We start from the raw sequence: 17,824 nt of genomic DNA, 5'->3' as shown, positions 1-17,824 counted from the left end.
CTCGATCCAGAGCAAGACCAACCAGACCTCCCATGAGGAGGACTCGACAAATGAGAGATCCCTGTCTCACCACCTCCTTGACGAACAACCCCCAGTCCTCCACCGAGCACCTTCACTTCCAGATGCAGACCATCCCCAGATCCACTCTACGTGGCACGATAACCTACAGGCCCCCTGGACCTTGAACTGTGTTCACCACCACCATTGCCGACCTCGTCACACCCCACGCCATTGCTGCCATGGACTACATACTCATCGGAGACCTCAACTTTCACTTCGACAAATTCAACGACCACAGCTTCTCTACCCTCCTGGACGACCTCGCCAACCTCGGACTGAAACAACTTGTCTCCTCCCTTACCCAAAAGGCAGGACACACCCTCAACCACATCTTCGCAGGTGGCAACAACATTCGTTTCAGCCATACCACGCAACCCCCTTGGACGGACCACCACTGTGTACACTTCCATGTCAACAAACCCACCGCCCCCAAGCATGGTCCCCGCCCACTGCGAAGGAACTGGAGCAAGGTCATCGAGGAGCACCTCAACTCTACCCTCAACCGCGATGCCCCACCCTCTTCAACCGAAGCCAACCTCACAGCCAAAGAGCTACACAGATCGATCTCCAGCTGCAAAGTCCAACACACACCCCTCCACAACCCTGACAGACTACGCGTCAGGAAGGCCACCTGGTTAACTGCGGACCTCCAAGAATTCAGGCGCACCTGCAGACATCTCGAAAAAAAATTGACAAAACAGCAAAACTCGGGAAAAACGGACCACATGCAAGAACGCCATGACTGAATACCACCACCTTATCAGGTCAACCAAACAAGCCTTCATCCACAAAAAGATCTCCACCAACGCCTGCAACTCAAAAGAACTCTTCAGCATTATCCAAGAATTCACCAAACCCTTCAGTGAGGCCTCAGACATCAACCCTTCCCAAGACCTCTGCAACAAGCTCAGCTCCTATTTTCAAATGAAAATCAAGGCCCTCTCCAAAAACTTCAATGCGCGAACTCCAGACTCCAAAACCTCTCCCTCCTCCAACACCACCAACCGACCTACCATCTTCGCCTGGACCCCACCACCTCAAAATACACCAAATCGACCATGAAAGGCATCCACTCAGGAGCACACACGGACCCCTGTCCCCGCACATCTTCTACAAAGCCGCAGCCGTCATCGCACCAGAACTACGACGGACCATCAACACCACCTTCACAACCAGCACCTTCCCCGATCACTGAAAACGTGCAGAAGTCAAGCGCCTGCTCAAAAAACCCTTGGCAGACTCCTCGGATTTCAAGAACTACCGGCCCATCTCCATCCTGCACTTCACGGCCAAAGTCACTGAGAAGACCGTCAACGCCCAACTAATGAAATTCATTGAAAAGAACTCCATCCTCAACCCCTCCCAATCTGGATTCCAAGGCAACCACAGCACAGAGACTGCCCTACTCACTGCCAAAGATGACATCCCCACCCTCCTTGACCAAGGCCCTGATCCTACTCAACCACTCCGCAGCCTTCGACAACGTCTCCCACCGCACACTCGCCGCCAGACTGTTCGACGCCGGCCTACGGTGAACCGCCCTTGAATGGCTCTGCTACTTCCTTGCCGGCAGGACCCAAAGAATCAGACTGCCAGCGTTCCTCTCTGAACCCACAGAGATCAACTTTGTAGTATCTTAGGGATCGTCACTCAGCCCCACGTTCTTCAACATCTACATGGCCTCCCTCGCCGCCATCGTCAGACAGCACCGACTCAACATAGTCTCCAACGCTGATGACACCCAACTCATCATCTCCCTCACCAAAGACCACATCACCATCAGGCTCAGTTTCAGGAAGGAATGAAGGAGGTCGCAACCTGGATGAGCAACAGCTGCCTGAAGCTCAACTGAGAGAAGACAGAGGTCCTCGTCCTCAGACCCTGCCAAACTGCCTGGGATACCACCTGGTAGCCCACTGCCCTCGGCAGCCCACCCTCCCCCACCTACCACGCCTGGAACTTCAGCATCTTACTCGACTCCTTCCTCTCCATGACCCAACAAGTCAACGCCGTCGACTCCACCTGCTTTAACAAACTCCGCATACTTCGCAAGATCTTCAAATGGATCCCCTGACTCAAGAAAAAACGTCACCCACACACTCATAACCAGCCGACTAGACTCCAGAAATGCCCTCTATGCCGGACTCACCAAGTTGCAGCTCTACAAACTCCAGACCATTCAGAACACCGCAGTCAGACTTGTCGTCGGTGTCCCTTGCCAGAACCACATCACCCAACACCTGCTAGACTTCCACTGGCTCCCCGTTGAGAAGAGAGTAACCTTCCAGCTGCTCACCCAAATCTACTAATGCCTCCAAAACACCAGACCCCAATACCTCAATGAGAGAATTTCCTTCCACGCACACAAGAGAATCCTCCAATCTGCCGACTTCGCCCTCGCTGAAACCCCGTGCATCCACAGAGCCAGAACTGGTAGAAGGGCTTTCTCCTACATCGCAGCAAAGACCTGGAAAGAGCTCCTGATCAACAACAGATGCGCCCCCTCTCTGAACATGTTCAGGAAAAAGTTCAAGACCTGGCTCTTCGACTGAACGGAGCCTCTCATCCCCCTGTGCCTTGAGACCATTACAGGTGATTAGTGCACTTATAATTCCCTGATTGATTAATTGATTGATTGACTGTGCTAATTCTACGCTTAAAGACTTTGATGGAAAAGCAGACCTTTGAGCACATTTGGATTTTTTCTGGTGTTGAGCGTGCTCTATGTTGGAGCTGCTTTCCACCTAAACGTGAGAACTACCCACTGTTCTCTGCTTCCTTTTTTTGCTTAAATTATGTATCATTCTATGCCTGAAAGGTTTTGTTTTATTTATACTGGGTGCTCCTTTGTGTCTGGACAAAGCTCTACCTCTCTGAAGAGCTCCAATGAGAGAGAAACACGTGTAAGGGGTTGCTTTTATTCGTTTCAGGTTGGCTTGGTTGGTATTTTACCAATCTAAAACTGTAATACTGTGCTTGGAGTGGTAAAAGGCTTTGGCCATTTTACAGCTCGGCATTGATAGCACTGTGCTATTCCTATGCTTAAAGAATTTACTGTGGAAATGGCAAAAGACTTTGTCCCTTTCTATCTCAGTGTGGATGGTACTGTGCTAATCTTACGCTTATAGACTTTGATAGACATTTGAGGTGATCAAATTTAAGGTTTTGCTGGTGTTGAGAGTGCTCTATATTGGAGCTGCTTTCCACCTAAACTTGAGAGAACTACCCAGAGTTCTCTGCTTCTTTTTTTGCATAATTTATGTGTCACGGTATGCATGAAAGGATCTGTGTCACCATTTTACCTCTCAAATACGCCATTTTGTATTATAATCAAAACTGTTATTTGATCAATTACGGGAAATGGTCCTTAGTAAGTTTTGTTTCTCAAATGCTGAATCTTGCTCATTAACGCATGCCTTTTCTGTTACATAAAGGCCTTCTCCCACCTGTCTAGTGTGGTGGATAAGCCAGATGACTTTTGGCAGTAGATAGCTTGTGCCAGGCTGCGGAATCAAAACTTATGTTCTGTACCCCCATGGTATTACGACAGCTACCAGTGTTTTTCCATAGTAGGCAGATCCTTGTGGGCTCCGCAACATACATACTATAACTTTATGCTTGTTAGAGTCAGTCCCTCGTCAGCCATCATAGGAGGATGGTCAGATCGGACTCCACTGCAGTGTACTTTGTGAATAAACTAGTTGGCTTGTATTTTCTACTGCGTCAACGACTCTTCCTTTCTTGGAAGGCTAGAGGAGGTCAGGAGTGACCTGGATGGTCCTAGTTGTGTCACTTCCTTCACTTATGTCTGGACAAAGCCATACCTCTCTGAAGAGCTCTAATGAGAGCAAAACAAGTGTCTGGGGTTGCTTTTAATTAATTTCAGGTTGATTTGGAGGGTATTTTACGAATCCAAAGCTGTAATACTGTGCCTCGGGTGGTAAAATGCTGTGGGCATTTTACAGCTCGTCATGGATAGCATTGTGCTGATACTATGCCTAAAGAATTTGTTGTGGAAATGGCAAAAGACTTTGTCCCTATCTATCTCGTTGTGGATGGCACTGTGTTACTCCTACACTTAAAGACTTTGATAGAAAAGCTGACATTTGAGGTGAGAAAATTTAGAGTGTTGCTGGTGTTGAGAGTGCTCTCTATTGGAGCTGCTTTCTACCTATACTTGAGAACTACCCATAGTTCTCTGCTTCGTTTATTGCATAAATTATGTGTCACTCTATGCCTCAAAGGGTTTTGTTTTGACTTATACTGGGTGCTTCCTTGTGTCTAGACAAAGCTATACCTCTCTGAAGAGCTCTAATGAGAGCAAAACATGTGCCTGGGGTTGCTTTTATTCATTTCAGGTTGTCTTGGGTGGTATTTTACCAATCCAAAGCTGTAATACTGTGCCTGGAGTGGTAAAAGGCTTTGGCCATTTTCCAGCTCAACATGGATAGCACTGTGCTGCTCATCCTATGCTGAAAGAATTTGCTGTGGAAATGGCAAAAGACTTTGTCCCTTTCTATCTTGGTGTGGATGGTACTGTGCTAATCCTACTCTTAAAGACCTTGATCAAAAAGCAGACTTTTGAGGAGAGCAAATTTAGAGTGTCGCTGGTGTTGCTCTATGTTGGAGCTGCTTTCCACCTAAACTTGAAACTACCCAGAGTTCTCTGCTTCTTCTTTTGCATAGTTTATGTGTCACTCTATAACTCAAAGGGTATTGTTTTGACTTATACTGGGTGCTACCTTGTGTCTGGACAAAGCTGTACCTCTCTGAAGAACTCTAAGGAGAGCGAAACATGTGTCAGTGGTTGCTTTTATTGTTTTCAGGTTGGCTTGGATGGTATTTTACCAATCCAAAGCTGTAATACTATGCCTGGGATGGTAAAAGGCTGTGGCCATTTTACAGCTCGGTATGGATAGCACTGTGCTAATCCTACGCTTAAAGAATTTGCTGTGGAAATGGAAAACAAAATTATCCCTTTTTATCTCACTGTGGATGGCACTGTGCTAATCCAATACTTGAAGACTTTGACAGAAAAGCAGACATTTGAGGTGAGCAAATTTAGAGTGGCACTGCTGTTGAGAGTGATTTTTATTGGAGCTGCTTTCCACCTAAGCAAGAGAACTACCCACATTTCTCTGCTTCTTTTTTGCATAATTTATGTGACACTCTATGCCTGAAAGGGTTTTGTTTTGACATACTGGGTGCTCCCTTGTGTCTGGACAAATCTGTACCTCTCCGAAGAGCTCTAATTAGCGTGACATATGTGTCAGGGGTTGCTTTCATTCATTTCAGGTTGGCTTGGATGTTATTGTACCAATTCAAAGCTGTAATACTGTACCTGGAGTAGTAAAAGGCTTTGGCCATTTTACAGCTCGGCATGGATAGCAGTGTGCTACTCCTATGCTGAAAGAATTTGCTGTGGAAATGCAAAATGACTTTGTCCCTTTCTATCTCAGAGTGGATGGCACTGTGCTAATCCTATGCTTAAAGACTTTTATAGAAAATCCGACATTTGAGGTGAGCAAATTTAGAATTTCACTGGTGTTTAAAGTGCTCTATATTGGAGTTGCTTTCCACGTAAACTTGAGAACTACCCAGAGTTCTCTGCTTCTTTTTTTGCTTAATTTATGTGTCACTCTATGCCTGAAAGGGGTTTGTTTTAACAAATAATGAACTATATACAATTTGCCATGTCAATGCAGGCACATGGGTCCAATGGTTTCGATAGCAGTACTTAAAGCAAACCCTGAGTACTGGGAGCAGTACTAGAACCAATTTGTGTGCAGTCCTTAAGGTGTTGTAAATGAATCTAGGACCCTAGTGTAATTTTTCCCGATTCATGCCCTTATATAGGTATAGATTATCCGATCCTTAAATAGGCGTAGAAATAATTACCATATTTAGACTAAACCTATGCAGCCCAAATAGGGCATGGCTACTTCCACCAAATTCCAAGAATCAACAACGATTTCTTAGAGAAACCCGCCTTCAGGAGCTAGGGACTTCCCCTTGCCTGAATACTAATTTATCTAGGAAATCATGGAGTTTTCGAAGAACTGAGTCTTTGATGACGTTATTAAGTCCAATCACATGTCAACCTCGGCACCTTCAAAGTATAAATATGCCTAGATTTGCCCAGACAAACACACGGTGGTTTGGAGCAGATCGACTTACTACTTGCCCGACGCCCTGCAGCAGCAAGTGCCGAAGGAAGCCGACCCTCCAGCTGACGCACTGAGAGATTCTGTCTTTTCTCCTGCCAAGAAATCCAGCTCCAGTGTTTCCAGGCAACCCTTGCGGGTTGCTGGGGAATCGAGTCCTGAGATAGAGATACAAGACCTCCTTCATTCTAAACCAAGGTACGGAGCTGATTAGACCTTAAGAGAATTCTTGGACAGATTCTTGGCAGAGACATACTAAACTTAAGCTACTCCTCACTTACTTCTTCCCTTGTACTAGACTTAGGTTAGGTACACCGGGGTAGGCGTATTTTAGAAGCACCAGTTGAGTACTTTTAGTCATTATTTTATCACTGTATGTATTTTATATGTTTTAGGCAATTTATGGCTTAGAAACCATATCATGCTTTTACAGTACTAGTTTATAATACTTTTCATATTATATGCCTTGTACTTTATACCCAGTATTACGATTGTAGCAGTACATTTCTTATGCTTGAGAAAGAAGACTGTTCAATAAACACTTTTATTGAAAACGGCTGTCTCTCTATTTTCTCAGCACCTCTGGTGAAACGAAGCATGCACGATTGACTGAGTAAAATAGCTATCTATTGTTTCCGCGACTCTAGAGATTGATTTCTTATTCTTGGGAAACAAAGTTGTCATATTTATGCGGTTGTCAGAAACTAATCCCTTCTTGTGCATTCGAGAAAGTTTCTAGAGACCTCTGAGCTAGCTGGCACTCACAATTTAGTCTAATACATACGATAGAGACCTAGTCGACCTCAGTCTTACATCTAAACTATAGTATATGTTATTCCAATGCACAGAGCCTATTGGGAATATAGGAACTACACTGCAAAGGTTCTTAGAAAGGAGCTATCATTCTTCCCATCTTTAAAGAAAGGGACAGGTAATTTCCACAAAAGTATAGGCATGTTCTTTCAGATGCAATCAGCAATTATTTGCCACATAAATCTTGAAGGGCTTGCAAAATTGGGTGACCTGACGGTGATCAGCTTTTTTTGGTATAAAATGTACCCCCTATGTCAGACTTGACTTTATTGGCAAATGTAAGGGTAAATGTCTTTTCACTATACTAAAAGTCTGTAAGAACTCCCTTGTTCAAGCTCTATGGTTCAAACTAGAATTGTATTTAACCATGGTACTCTACGACATCTAATAAGACAGGAACTAATTATAATTAAGGCTCCCGGTTTTCCGTTTAAACGGATTTTTACATATAAATACAGACAGAAAGCTTTTTGGTTTTTGTCTGTATTTATATATAAAAACGGGAAAATACTAACAAAGCTAATGCTCCTCCTGCCTCTGTGCTCCTATGTAAAATCTGAGTCAGAGCCTCAGAGGTGCACAAGGGCGTCCAAAAGAAATGGGAAACTGCTGCCTGAAACTGCTCCAGAGACAGGGAGGGGAGGGGTGGCTGCCGTGTATGCAGAGACATTCCAGCACCCCTCACAGCAGCAGTTCACACAACATAATTGATGGAGCAGTGCAAGCAGCGATGTCCATTAAGAGGTGTGAAAACACCCCAGGACATCGGCTGCAGCTCCAGCAATCTTTTGTTTGTAAGGTCTCACATGTGGGGGATATAGGGCACAACTTGAATTGGAAGTATTTTGCCACAAATCGGAGTGGGCCTGTGAGAAGGGTGGGTTGCTTAGTGAAAGGCTGGACGTTTTTTGAAAGAGGTGCCGTGGGTGTAGTCAATATGATCTAAACGCCTGGGGACATAAGCAAAGTGTTGTGGCACATAGGAACCACAGGCAGGGAAGGGCAAAGTTAGGTAATCGCCTTTTGACGCACAGATTGGGAGCTAGAGCTGCAAGGGGTGATGTGCCAAGGGAGAAAAATCCACAGGGGTTTACATATGCCGTAGGAAAGAGATTCTTAGGAACTGTGATGTGCACTGGGAGCAATTGGCAAAATATGTCTTGGGAAATATGCACTGTTTTGCTAAATAGTTGGAGAGAGTTGTGCAAGGTGAATATGACACAAGAGCGAGCGCTAAAAGCAGTGATAGGATTGGGGGAGGGTCGTTCAGAGACAGCAATTTGCTCCTTGAGGGAGGATGGAGGGGCTGGTATGGGAGAAAGCTGCAGGCGGTGTTGTGCTTAGTGGAGGAGTGAGAGACATGCTTGCTGGTATGTGGGCAGAGATCGAGAACTGCAAGTATGTAGTGACTTGGTACAGAATTCTGCTGACTAGAATGTCCCCGGAGGCTGGGTTTGTTGCAAGCAATGGTGAGTTTTGGTAGAAAGAGATGCAGTGGGTGAAGTGCAGTGGGAGAGAAAGCTTCAGGTAGTGTTGTTGCAAAAGTAAAACAGCTGCAGAGGAAGTGCGGTGCCATGGAGACAGAGAGAGGCCCAGAAGAGATGTGGACGCATCCAGGAGATACAATTCTGCAAGGTTGATGTGCTTTGCATGAGAGCTCCAGGGGTAAGACAACCTGGGAGCGAGATCTGAATGGTGCGAGCTGCACGTGTGCTAGAAACAAAAGACGCAGGAGGCAAGGCGTGACCTGGGAGAGAGATCTGCAGGGGTTGGTGCTCTCTAAGAAAGCTTTGAGCTTGGAGATGCATCCTTAGGGAGAGAAACATATCCGTAGGCTGTGACATACCCTAGATAGATACCCAAAAGTAGTGGGATGTGCCTTAAGAGAGACGGCTGGAGTAAAGAGCGATGCCCCTAGAAAAAGTTGTGAAGCAGATCTGTTCCTGGAAAGATAGCTAAATGCGCAAATGAGACCTACTCAAAATCACTAATTCTGCGCAGCTTTTCCTAGAGGACAGGGAAGAAATTTGCTCCCAATATGTAAAGTGCACTTAGCATAGGCTCCAAGTTAAAAAAAACAGCTATAACAACCTAGTGCAAGTGTGCATGCCAACTTAAATAAATGTGGAAAAATACTAGCTTTAGCGGGTTTTTTTTCTTGCGTCAAAAATAAATGTGGATAAATACAGACGGAAATGTGAAAAAATAAATACCATAAAACCGGGAGCCCTAATTATAATACTCCCTATTTGTAAAGCACACACATATTTACCCCTTAAGGGTTTCAAGGCACTGGGGGCCGTCACGGAGATTAAGTGAGCTATAGCCCAGAGTCACATGATGCTGAACTGAGCTGCCTCCGGCAATCGAACCATGAACCTGCACTCCGAGTCAGCTGCTCTGGCCGCTGCACCAGACCCCTCTCCAACTATCATATACAATGGATGCACATGATATTCCCTTAAACAAACATTTGTAATGCTTTTAACCACCTTGCTTTACAACCTTATCAGTATCAACAGAAAGCTATTGCCATTTATTAAAAGAACCTAATGGAACAAGCATTTACAATGCAACGGTCTCGCCTTTGCAAAAGTTAGAGCTATTGGCATTATGAATGACAACATTTGTATTTATGTGTTGGTTTGGAAAACAGATAAATAAATGGCATTGTCATTTACAATGCCAATAGCTTAATCTCTCGCAAATGCCACACACAAACACACAGACCCACACAGAGCCCCACACACACCTACAGAGCCACACAGAGCCACACACAGAGCCACACACAGACCCACACACAGACCCACACACACCTACAGAGCCACACAGAGCCACACACACATCCACACACACACAGCCACACAGAGCCACACACACACACACACAGAGCCACACACAGAGCCACACACAGAGCCACACACAGAGCCACACACACACATCCACACACACACAGCCACACAGAGCCACACACACACAGAGCCACACACACAGACACACATAGAGCCATACACACACAGAGCTACACACACAGACACACAGAGCCACACAGACACACACAGAGCCACACACACACAGACACACAGAGGCCCACACACACACACACACACAGAGCCACACACACACAGAGCCACACACACACACACACACACACAGAGCCACACACAGACACACACACACACAGCCTAACTCCAATAGCCAATGTAGTTATAAAATTACTTGTGAAGAAGCATCCGGGGCACCGTGGAGGTGCTGACAGCTCATTTGCATACGTGCCCCATCCCCCAATGATTTAATATGCTCAGCCTAGTCCAACCAGTCATGGCCCACAGCCACTTTCTATTATAATGTTTGCGCAGATGATCTACCAATGCCGGGACCCCTCTTGCGACTAAAGTGCTGTCAGCTTGTCTAACTAACCACACCTCACATGTGCATAACTGTGCTCACAAGGTCTTATGATGTTGGCCAGGAAGTATTTAAAAATATCCATATCTGCCAGCCCCTGCCAGTGTGGGCCTCGGAACCAGGTCAAAGGCAGAACAAAGATCTACAAACACTAAATACATACACCCTCTCCCATAACCACCCTCTTCCAGAAAAGCATTTAGAGGCAGTACTGATCCAGCTTGCTGGTGCTATTCCTAAAGGGGTGTCCACTTCCTTCGCATCTAGCCATTCTTGTAACCTTCCTAGGATTCTGCTGAATAACTTCTGGGAACAGTCAATATAGCTGATTGGCCTATAATTAGATGGAAACGATGGGCAGCCTTTTTGTATAAGGGAACGATTTCTGCCCCCCCATTCAATTTAACGTTAAAAAGAACTGTAAAATAGGGACCCAAAATGTTGAATCTCACTGTAGGAGGTTACCAGGAATGTTATCGGGACCTACAGCTAGTAAAGTGTGTGGCCTAATCAGCTGAAGAGACATTGGTCTCCACAATGCGGAATCCTTCTGTAGAACTTGTTGACACCAGGTTCCAAAATGACCACTGATCTCCCTTTCGCACAGCATCTAGAAGTCCACCACTTCTCAGCCTCCCACTCCCGTTTGGTGTGGCACACTGCCCTTTTACACGCAACCCTCCGAAAGTTAATCTCATTTCTGTTGTCTTGCTCTCTGGCTTGCATTAGAGCAATCCAAGTCCGCCTGCAGAAAGAGTTAAAGCATGTTGGAGTTCTTCCATGTAGCTTTATTGGTTTCAACAAAGATTCTACTCAGGTCTTCAAACAATTTATTGCGTACTGCGCTACTCTTCTCCTGTGCATCGCAAGTGTGCCAACCCTGGCGCGGATAGTAGCCCTTCCAGATGGTGTATGATTTTGTAAACTGCCACCACAAGCTCTTCAGAGTAAATCATCTGACAATTTCACTCAGCGCATGTTGTTAAATTGCCTCAGTCTACTATCAAAGGGAGGGGGCAACTGCCATGCCACAGGGTGGAAGGGCTATGTTCATAGAAAATGCGGTGTGATAACTGTCCTGTCTTAGGTGGACTACCATGTTGATTAAATAGGGCCACACCTACCAAAAAGTAACCAATCAGACTAGTGCAAGACGGACGATTAAAAGTATGTTTTCCTTCCCTATCGGATGTGGTTCTGCCATTACAGACTCGTTGCAAAATCATCCAACTGGTACCTGGCCATTAATTTGCAATACGCTCTTTGCAGACAGGGAGTGTAAACAAGGTTCAGTTGTACATTCAACCCAACATTAAATCAGTGCATCTTCTAGCTGAAAAATATTCTGTTTAGTTTAGGTGTAAGATCATGCCACAGAACATTTTGTGAATCGACCTCTGACGTTCTAACTAGTACGTTTTCATGGATTATTTTCAGTGGTCACACACTTCAGGAGTATTGGGTCTTAATTGTATTTGTCTGATCTCTTACAGGCAACATAGTCATTTGCTGTCAGTCTTTAGTGCCTCCTTTACTTGTAATGTGCTCTGCTTTACTAGAAACCCATACCTCATTTTCCGAATCGCATGCGTTGCATAATCAGTTGAACAGATTTTAGCCATTACGCCTCACTTTGGAGGTCTATTCCCTTAACATACAAACTCCATGAACAACCCAGTTGTAGGTTGCAGTTGCACTTCGCTAATGACTGGTGGAGCTCAGATATCAGAATTAAATTTTTGGTTTTTATGTTGATGTGTCAACATTGAGAAATTCCGAGTGAAGACGGGAAGCAGAAAATTGTATTGTAAATAGTTGCCAATGCCTAATGTGTCAACTGTGATGTATAAATCTCCCAGAGCACATGATAGTGGTATTGCAATTAGTTTTTGGGGATAAAGGCAGGATGACTTGTTTTAATTCTACAAAAAACATAAAACCATTGTGAAGCCTGGCAGCACATAAGCAAGTTAAATATACATAGCTACATTTAAGTGCTATGACGGTCTGGAAACTCATCAATTTACCACAATATAAATATAAATCAATTAACCTGTAATGGCATAGCAAGCCCACAGTCCGCTCCCACCCCCGGACATTCCTGTGAGAAGACTACATTTTGAAAAAATCCCCGCCGGGCCGCCGCGCTGCCTGCGACGACCCGGAAGCGGTTCGGCAGCCGGCCAATCACATCGCGGCCCCAACCGGAAGTCCCGCCCCATCGCGGCGAGAGCGAGAGAGAGCTGCCCGAGGAGCCACGAAGGCTCCTGATTGAGTCCCGGTCCCGAGATGGGGGACCGGGTGAAGATCGGCCAGGCGCATGGGGAAGGCAGGGCCCCAACCGGAAGTCCCGCCCCATCGCGGCGAGAGCGAGAGAGAGCTGCCCGAGGAGCCACGAAGGCTCCTGATTGAGTCCCGGTCCCGAGATGGGGGACCGGGTGAAGATCGGCCAGGCGCATGGGGAAGGCAGTGCTCTCATGTGGTGAGAGAGCCCCGCAAAGCGCTACCGCCGCCCGAGAGCCAGAACCGCCGCCGAGCACCGCCAGAACAGGTGAGTGTGTTGAGGGAGAGGAGAGGTGTGTGTCTGAGTGTGTGTGTGCGTGCGTGTGTCTGTCTGTCTGTGTGCCCGTGTGTCTGTTTAAGGGGGGGTGCGTGTGTGTATGCAGTGTGTGTATGGCTGTGTATGTGCGCATGCGTGAGTGAGGCTTTATGAGGCATGGCGACGTGCGCGCTCCCGAGGTTCAATCTCGGCAAGGGAAAGCGCGTGGAACTCTGCTGTCCACATTCCCTGAAAAGTAACTACATAAGTTGTCTCGCCAGACAGCAAAGCTTCGCTTTGCTTTCATCTAGGCGAGACCTAAAAACGAGCTAAGGGAATGATCTCATGTATTTACAATAGTGGTTGCTATAGGTAAGATTAGTGCAAGTATGACATTTTAAAAAATGCAACACTTCTGTATTCTTAATGATCCAAAAACACTTCGCAGATTTGTTATAAATCTTCTAACAGATGGTTTGCATTTGAATAACAACTGCATGAATGGTATGCCAATAGCGGCAATGATAGCTGTTGTCTCTATTGTGACTTAGGACAACAAGATCTTAAACTTACTCTTTGTCTGCCCCAGTCGTGCTGCTTTAAGAGGTTGATTTTCACATAAAATGTTTTTTTAGGGGAATAGTCTTTGCGAGACAAACAATGATTTTAATATGTAACCTCAAATCTATAACTGATATTGCGATGATTTATATGTTTTTACACGTTTTATATATTTTTTCTATTTTTTTGTTGATTGATGTTTTAAAATATATTTATATTGTAATGACTAGTTTGTTAATTGATGTTATTGCAAATTAAACTTAATGCATTTGATATAGATCACCCAAATACTTCTTCATCATAAACATTGAACTCTTTTGAGATAGCTATTGCACATCTTCATTCTTACAAAGTTTTGATAATTCCCCACTGTTGTAAAGTGTCCTTTTTGGATGGTCATCCCCCTATCTTTTACTGCTAGATGCTGTGGTAGCTGATCTGAAAGTGCCCTGGGTCCTGCTAACCAGGCCCAGCATCAGTGCTCTTTTCCTCAAACTGTAAATGTGAAATGGTACGCCCAATTTGCAAGTACTTTGCACCCCTGTAAGGCCCTAGTATATGGTACCAGTGTTACCTAGGGCAGGGATATTAAAGGGGTACCAGGGCTGCAGCTCTTATTGTGCCACGCTTAGCGACCCGAATGAAACCGAAGTCTGCAGTCCCGCCATGTCACCCCTTCACGAGCAGCTTGCCTGTTCGAATTCGGACCTGCACACACTATTTGTGAGAGGGTCCCCTCAATGCACCCAATATATAGGCCTCCTACAGCCCAGGAGTAAGGGTGCATTATATTATATGTGTAAGAATATATGTGCAAGCATATATTGCCCTGTAGTAACATTCTAAACGTAATTCTCTTGCAAGTCACCGGCTGTCCATCGGATAACATGGGCTGGCATATCAGCACTACCTATATGTCCAGTTCCATGATGACCTGGCCAATTTCTTTTATATTTGATGTCAAGTACCGTGCTTTTTAACCCCCTACACGAGGATGGTTTTGAGAGTTAACCAGCTTGTATCTAAGTGACACTTTAGACAGTGTCTACCAAGTTAGCCCAGTGTTGTCGTGCATTGGTGAGCTTTTTTGAAGGTTTGCTGCCAAGATAAAAGTCTGAGCTCATGGTGGGGAATATGTGCCACTCCTAGAGGCCAGAGGCGAAGACCTGTGTGAACAGGAGGTGACACTTCTGCTCACACAGGATAGCTTGTGATTAGACCGAAGTGGCTGTGAGCCTGAAAGGCTTCACTGGCACCACTAGGCACAGGAACTTGTGTCCCCACTCGAGGACAAAGCCTCCCCCTGCCTCAGGCACTGTTTTTCAGGAGCAGATAGGAAAAAACACTCATATGCAAGCCAGTGGGTTACTTTTTTTCTTCGATAAGTCCGCTGTATAGATAAACAAATAATGAACTATATACAATTTACCCTCTGGCCCAAGGGAGTTCTTGTGAAATATGGAGTTTGCAGAGGTAGCCCACCTCCACAAGGCTGACCAGACTTCTGGGTGTTGCAGCTGAGGTGTGCAGTCGAGGATGGTTTCAGCCATCTTGAATTATGCTAGAAATCTGGATCTTATTAGTTTTAGTGACATACACCCATGATGTCATCACTTCTGGGGCAGATTAGCCACAGGACTAGACGCCCATTGGCTACTAATCCTAACACTCACTAACACCCCCTAAATCCAGTATTTAAGGGGCAGGAACCCTAGATGCCAGACCCTAGATTAAACATGATAACAAGAAGAGACCAGTTTCCATGACAAGACAGGACTCCACAAAGTGAGGCGCTTAGCTCTGCACCTGTGAAAGCCACCCTTTACTTGCTAGATTTTGTCTCAATTCAGGCAAGTAGCCCGTTACAAAAGGAAGGTGAACCCCTCTGCATACAGCAGATTTCATGAGAACTCCCTTGGGCTAGAGGAACTAGTTCCTAGAAGTCAGCAGGCACAAACCGCTAAGTCTGCAAACTTGAAGTCCTGTTCTCCATGCCGTCCGGCGTGGCCGCTCAAAGTCCTTGGGCAGGTGGCTTCTGGGAACTGTAGTCCTGACCCTCAGTGAGGTTGAGCTTTCTACAGTGTTCCCCTGGTCCTCTGGATAACAATTTCATTAACGGGAGTGCTTGCAGATACCAAGGCTTGTTAGTGGTCAGTCCGACTACAACCTGCTTTGTCAAATGCTTTAAGAGAAGTGATTCACCTGCATGAATGACCAACCACCTCTGTGTCTCCATCTTAAAGATCGTGCATTTGTTTTCACTCTCCCATGGCATGCCTGCCAGCTCCTCCGGCAGCGTATACAGTTCAGCGCCATGGATAGCCAAGAGCACCTCTGCACCCGAGCCCTCCGAGCCAGGTAGATTGGATCTGCCTGGAGACCCCTGGTCAGGGCCAGCTTTTTGCTTAAGTTCCAAAGGGTTTTACTCACTCACCCGCAAATACCTTTTTGCTAAGGTAACCATTTCCAACACCGCAAGCCTGATTGACAGCTCCGTTTGACAGCTAAAGTGCACCTCTGCACCCCACTCCACTAAGCCTGGTTAAATAGTGCTAGCAGTCATAAACTGGTCAAGGGACTCATGAGACCTTAACTCCAAGTGGGTTCAGTTGAACTCACTCTCTAAGTAACCAATTGCATATATGTGTTTTTCCTATTGACTTCAAAGTTAATGTTTTCACATTGCAAAGTACTGACTTATTTAATGCTTTAAAATTGATAATCCCGGTTATACAGTATGTTTTGTTTTTGGTATGGTATTTATAAATATATAAACATCTGAAGCTAGTTTTATAAATTGATGTCAGATTTCTCTTGAGTCGTGTCACTTATCGTTCATGTTAGTGATGTGAAATGCTTAACACATGTTCCTCTAAATAGCCTGTCTGCTCTTTGTCACTCTACCAGAACCAAAATCAATACACATAAAACAAAGTATATGTCATTTAACCAACATAAATCGTTTGAGGGCAGTGTATAAATCATTCGAAGTCAGTGCAACATTGGGGGGCAACATTTTCTACTGAGGTTTTTAGCTATTTGGGTGTGACCGTGGCTTCAAATCTGTCTTGAAATCCACAAATAGAAATATTATGTCTTAAACATCACCAAATTGCTGGAATTGTACTGAAGGAGCTAAGCACCTATACCAGACCAAGTAGACCAGCTTTCCAAATCTATGGCACAAAGGTTCTGGGCTCGGTCCTCGATTGTGCCAAAGTATGGGGATATTCCGACATCACTGCACTCACCAAGGCAGAAAGCAAGTTCCTGAGGTCAATAACACATACCACACAAAGTACTCCTTTAAAACTTTAGCTGTTGGACCTGGACAGGAAGGCAATAGCCAGCAGAGCAAGACTTTGGGCCCGATGTAGGTAATCTCATTTTACCGATTCCTAAATACCGAATTTTACCGATTTGGTATTCAGGAATCGGTAAATATGATGTAGGTAAAAAATCGGTAAAATTTACCGATTCGGTAATATTCCTTGTTACCGATTCGGTAATACTGATTCGGTAATAAGGTATACCGTCCCATTCATTCACTATTACCGATTCGTATTTTACCGAATCGGTAATAGCGGGAGCATATTCAAGGGTGGCAGGGTGTCACATTGACACCTTGTTGCACCCCTGAATCGTGCATGTGTACACATGTGGCACACATAAATGCCATAAGGGCATGTATGTCTGCCACATGGCACCTTGAAAAAAGCAAATTATTGCTTTTTTAAAGGTATTCAGCATTTACCACCAACTTGTAGTTGGTGGTAAATAATGAATTCTTAAAGCAAAAATGCACTCACTTAAGTGCTACCTACATAGGTTTTAAGGAATCAGTAATTTACTGATTCCTTAAAATAAGTAATCACTATTTTACCGATTCCTTAAAATAAGGTATCGGTAAATTACCAAATCCTTATTTCCAGCCTCCTACATTAGGAAGGACTAAATACCGGCCAGTAACTGATTTTCGTCCGTTACCGACCGGTATTTAGCTACCTACATCTGGCCCTTTGTCCCTTACTCTATTGGCGCAGACTATGGTCTTCCTCAGAATTAGCTGATTACACAGTGGCCCTTAGATATGTTATTGAAGCAGATCGATCTGAAAAGATAGACAGGCTGCAAAAAGTCAAAGAATCCGTACTACACATTAGTATGAGGGAGTTATAGGATGACCCCTTGGGAGCTTCCATCCCCGCAGCCTCTAACTGAAAAGAGCAGTATTGGCAAGTAAACTTTGATGCTGAGGAGTGTGTAGTGGACAGTTCAT

This window comes from Lissotriton helveticus, chromosome 11 (assembly GCF_964261635.1).
Source record: "Lissotriton helveticus chromosome 11, aLisHel1.1, whole genome shotgun sequence".
NCBI classification, from domain to species: domain Eukaryota; kingdom Metazoa; phylum Chordata; class Amphibia; order Caudata; family Salamandridae; genus Lissotriton; species Lissotriton helveticus.
This window is presented reverse-complemented; position numbering follows the sequence as displayed.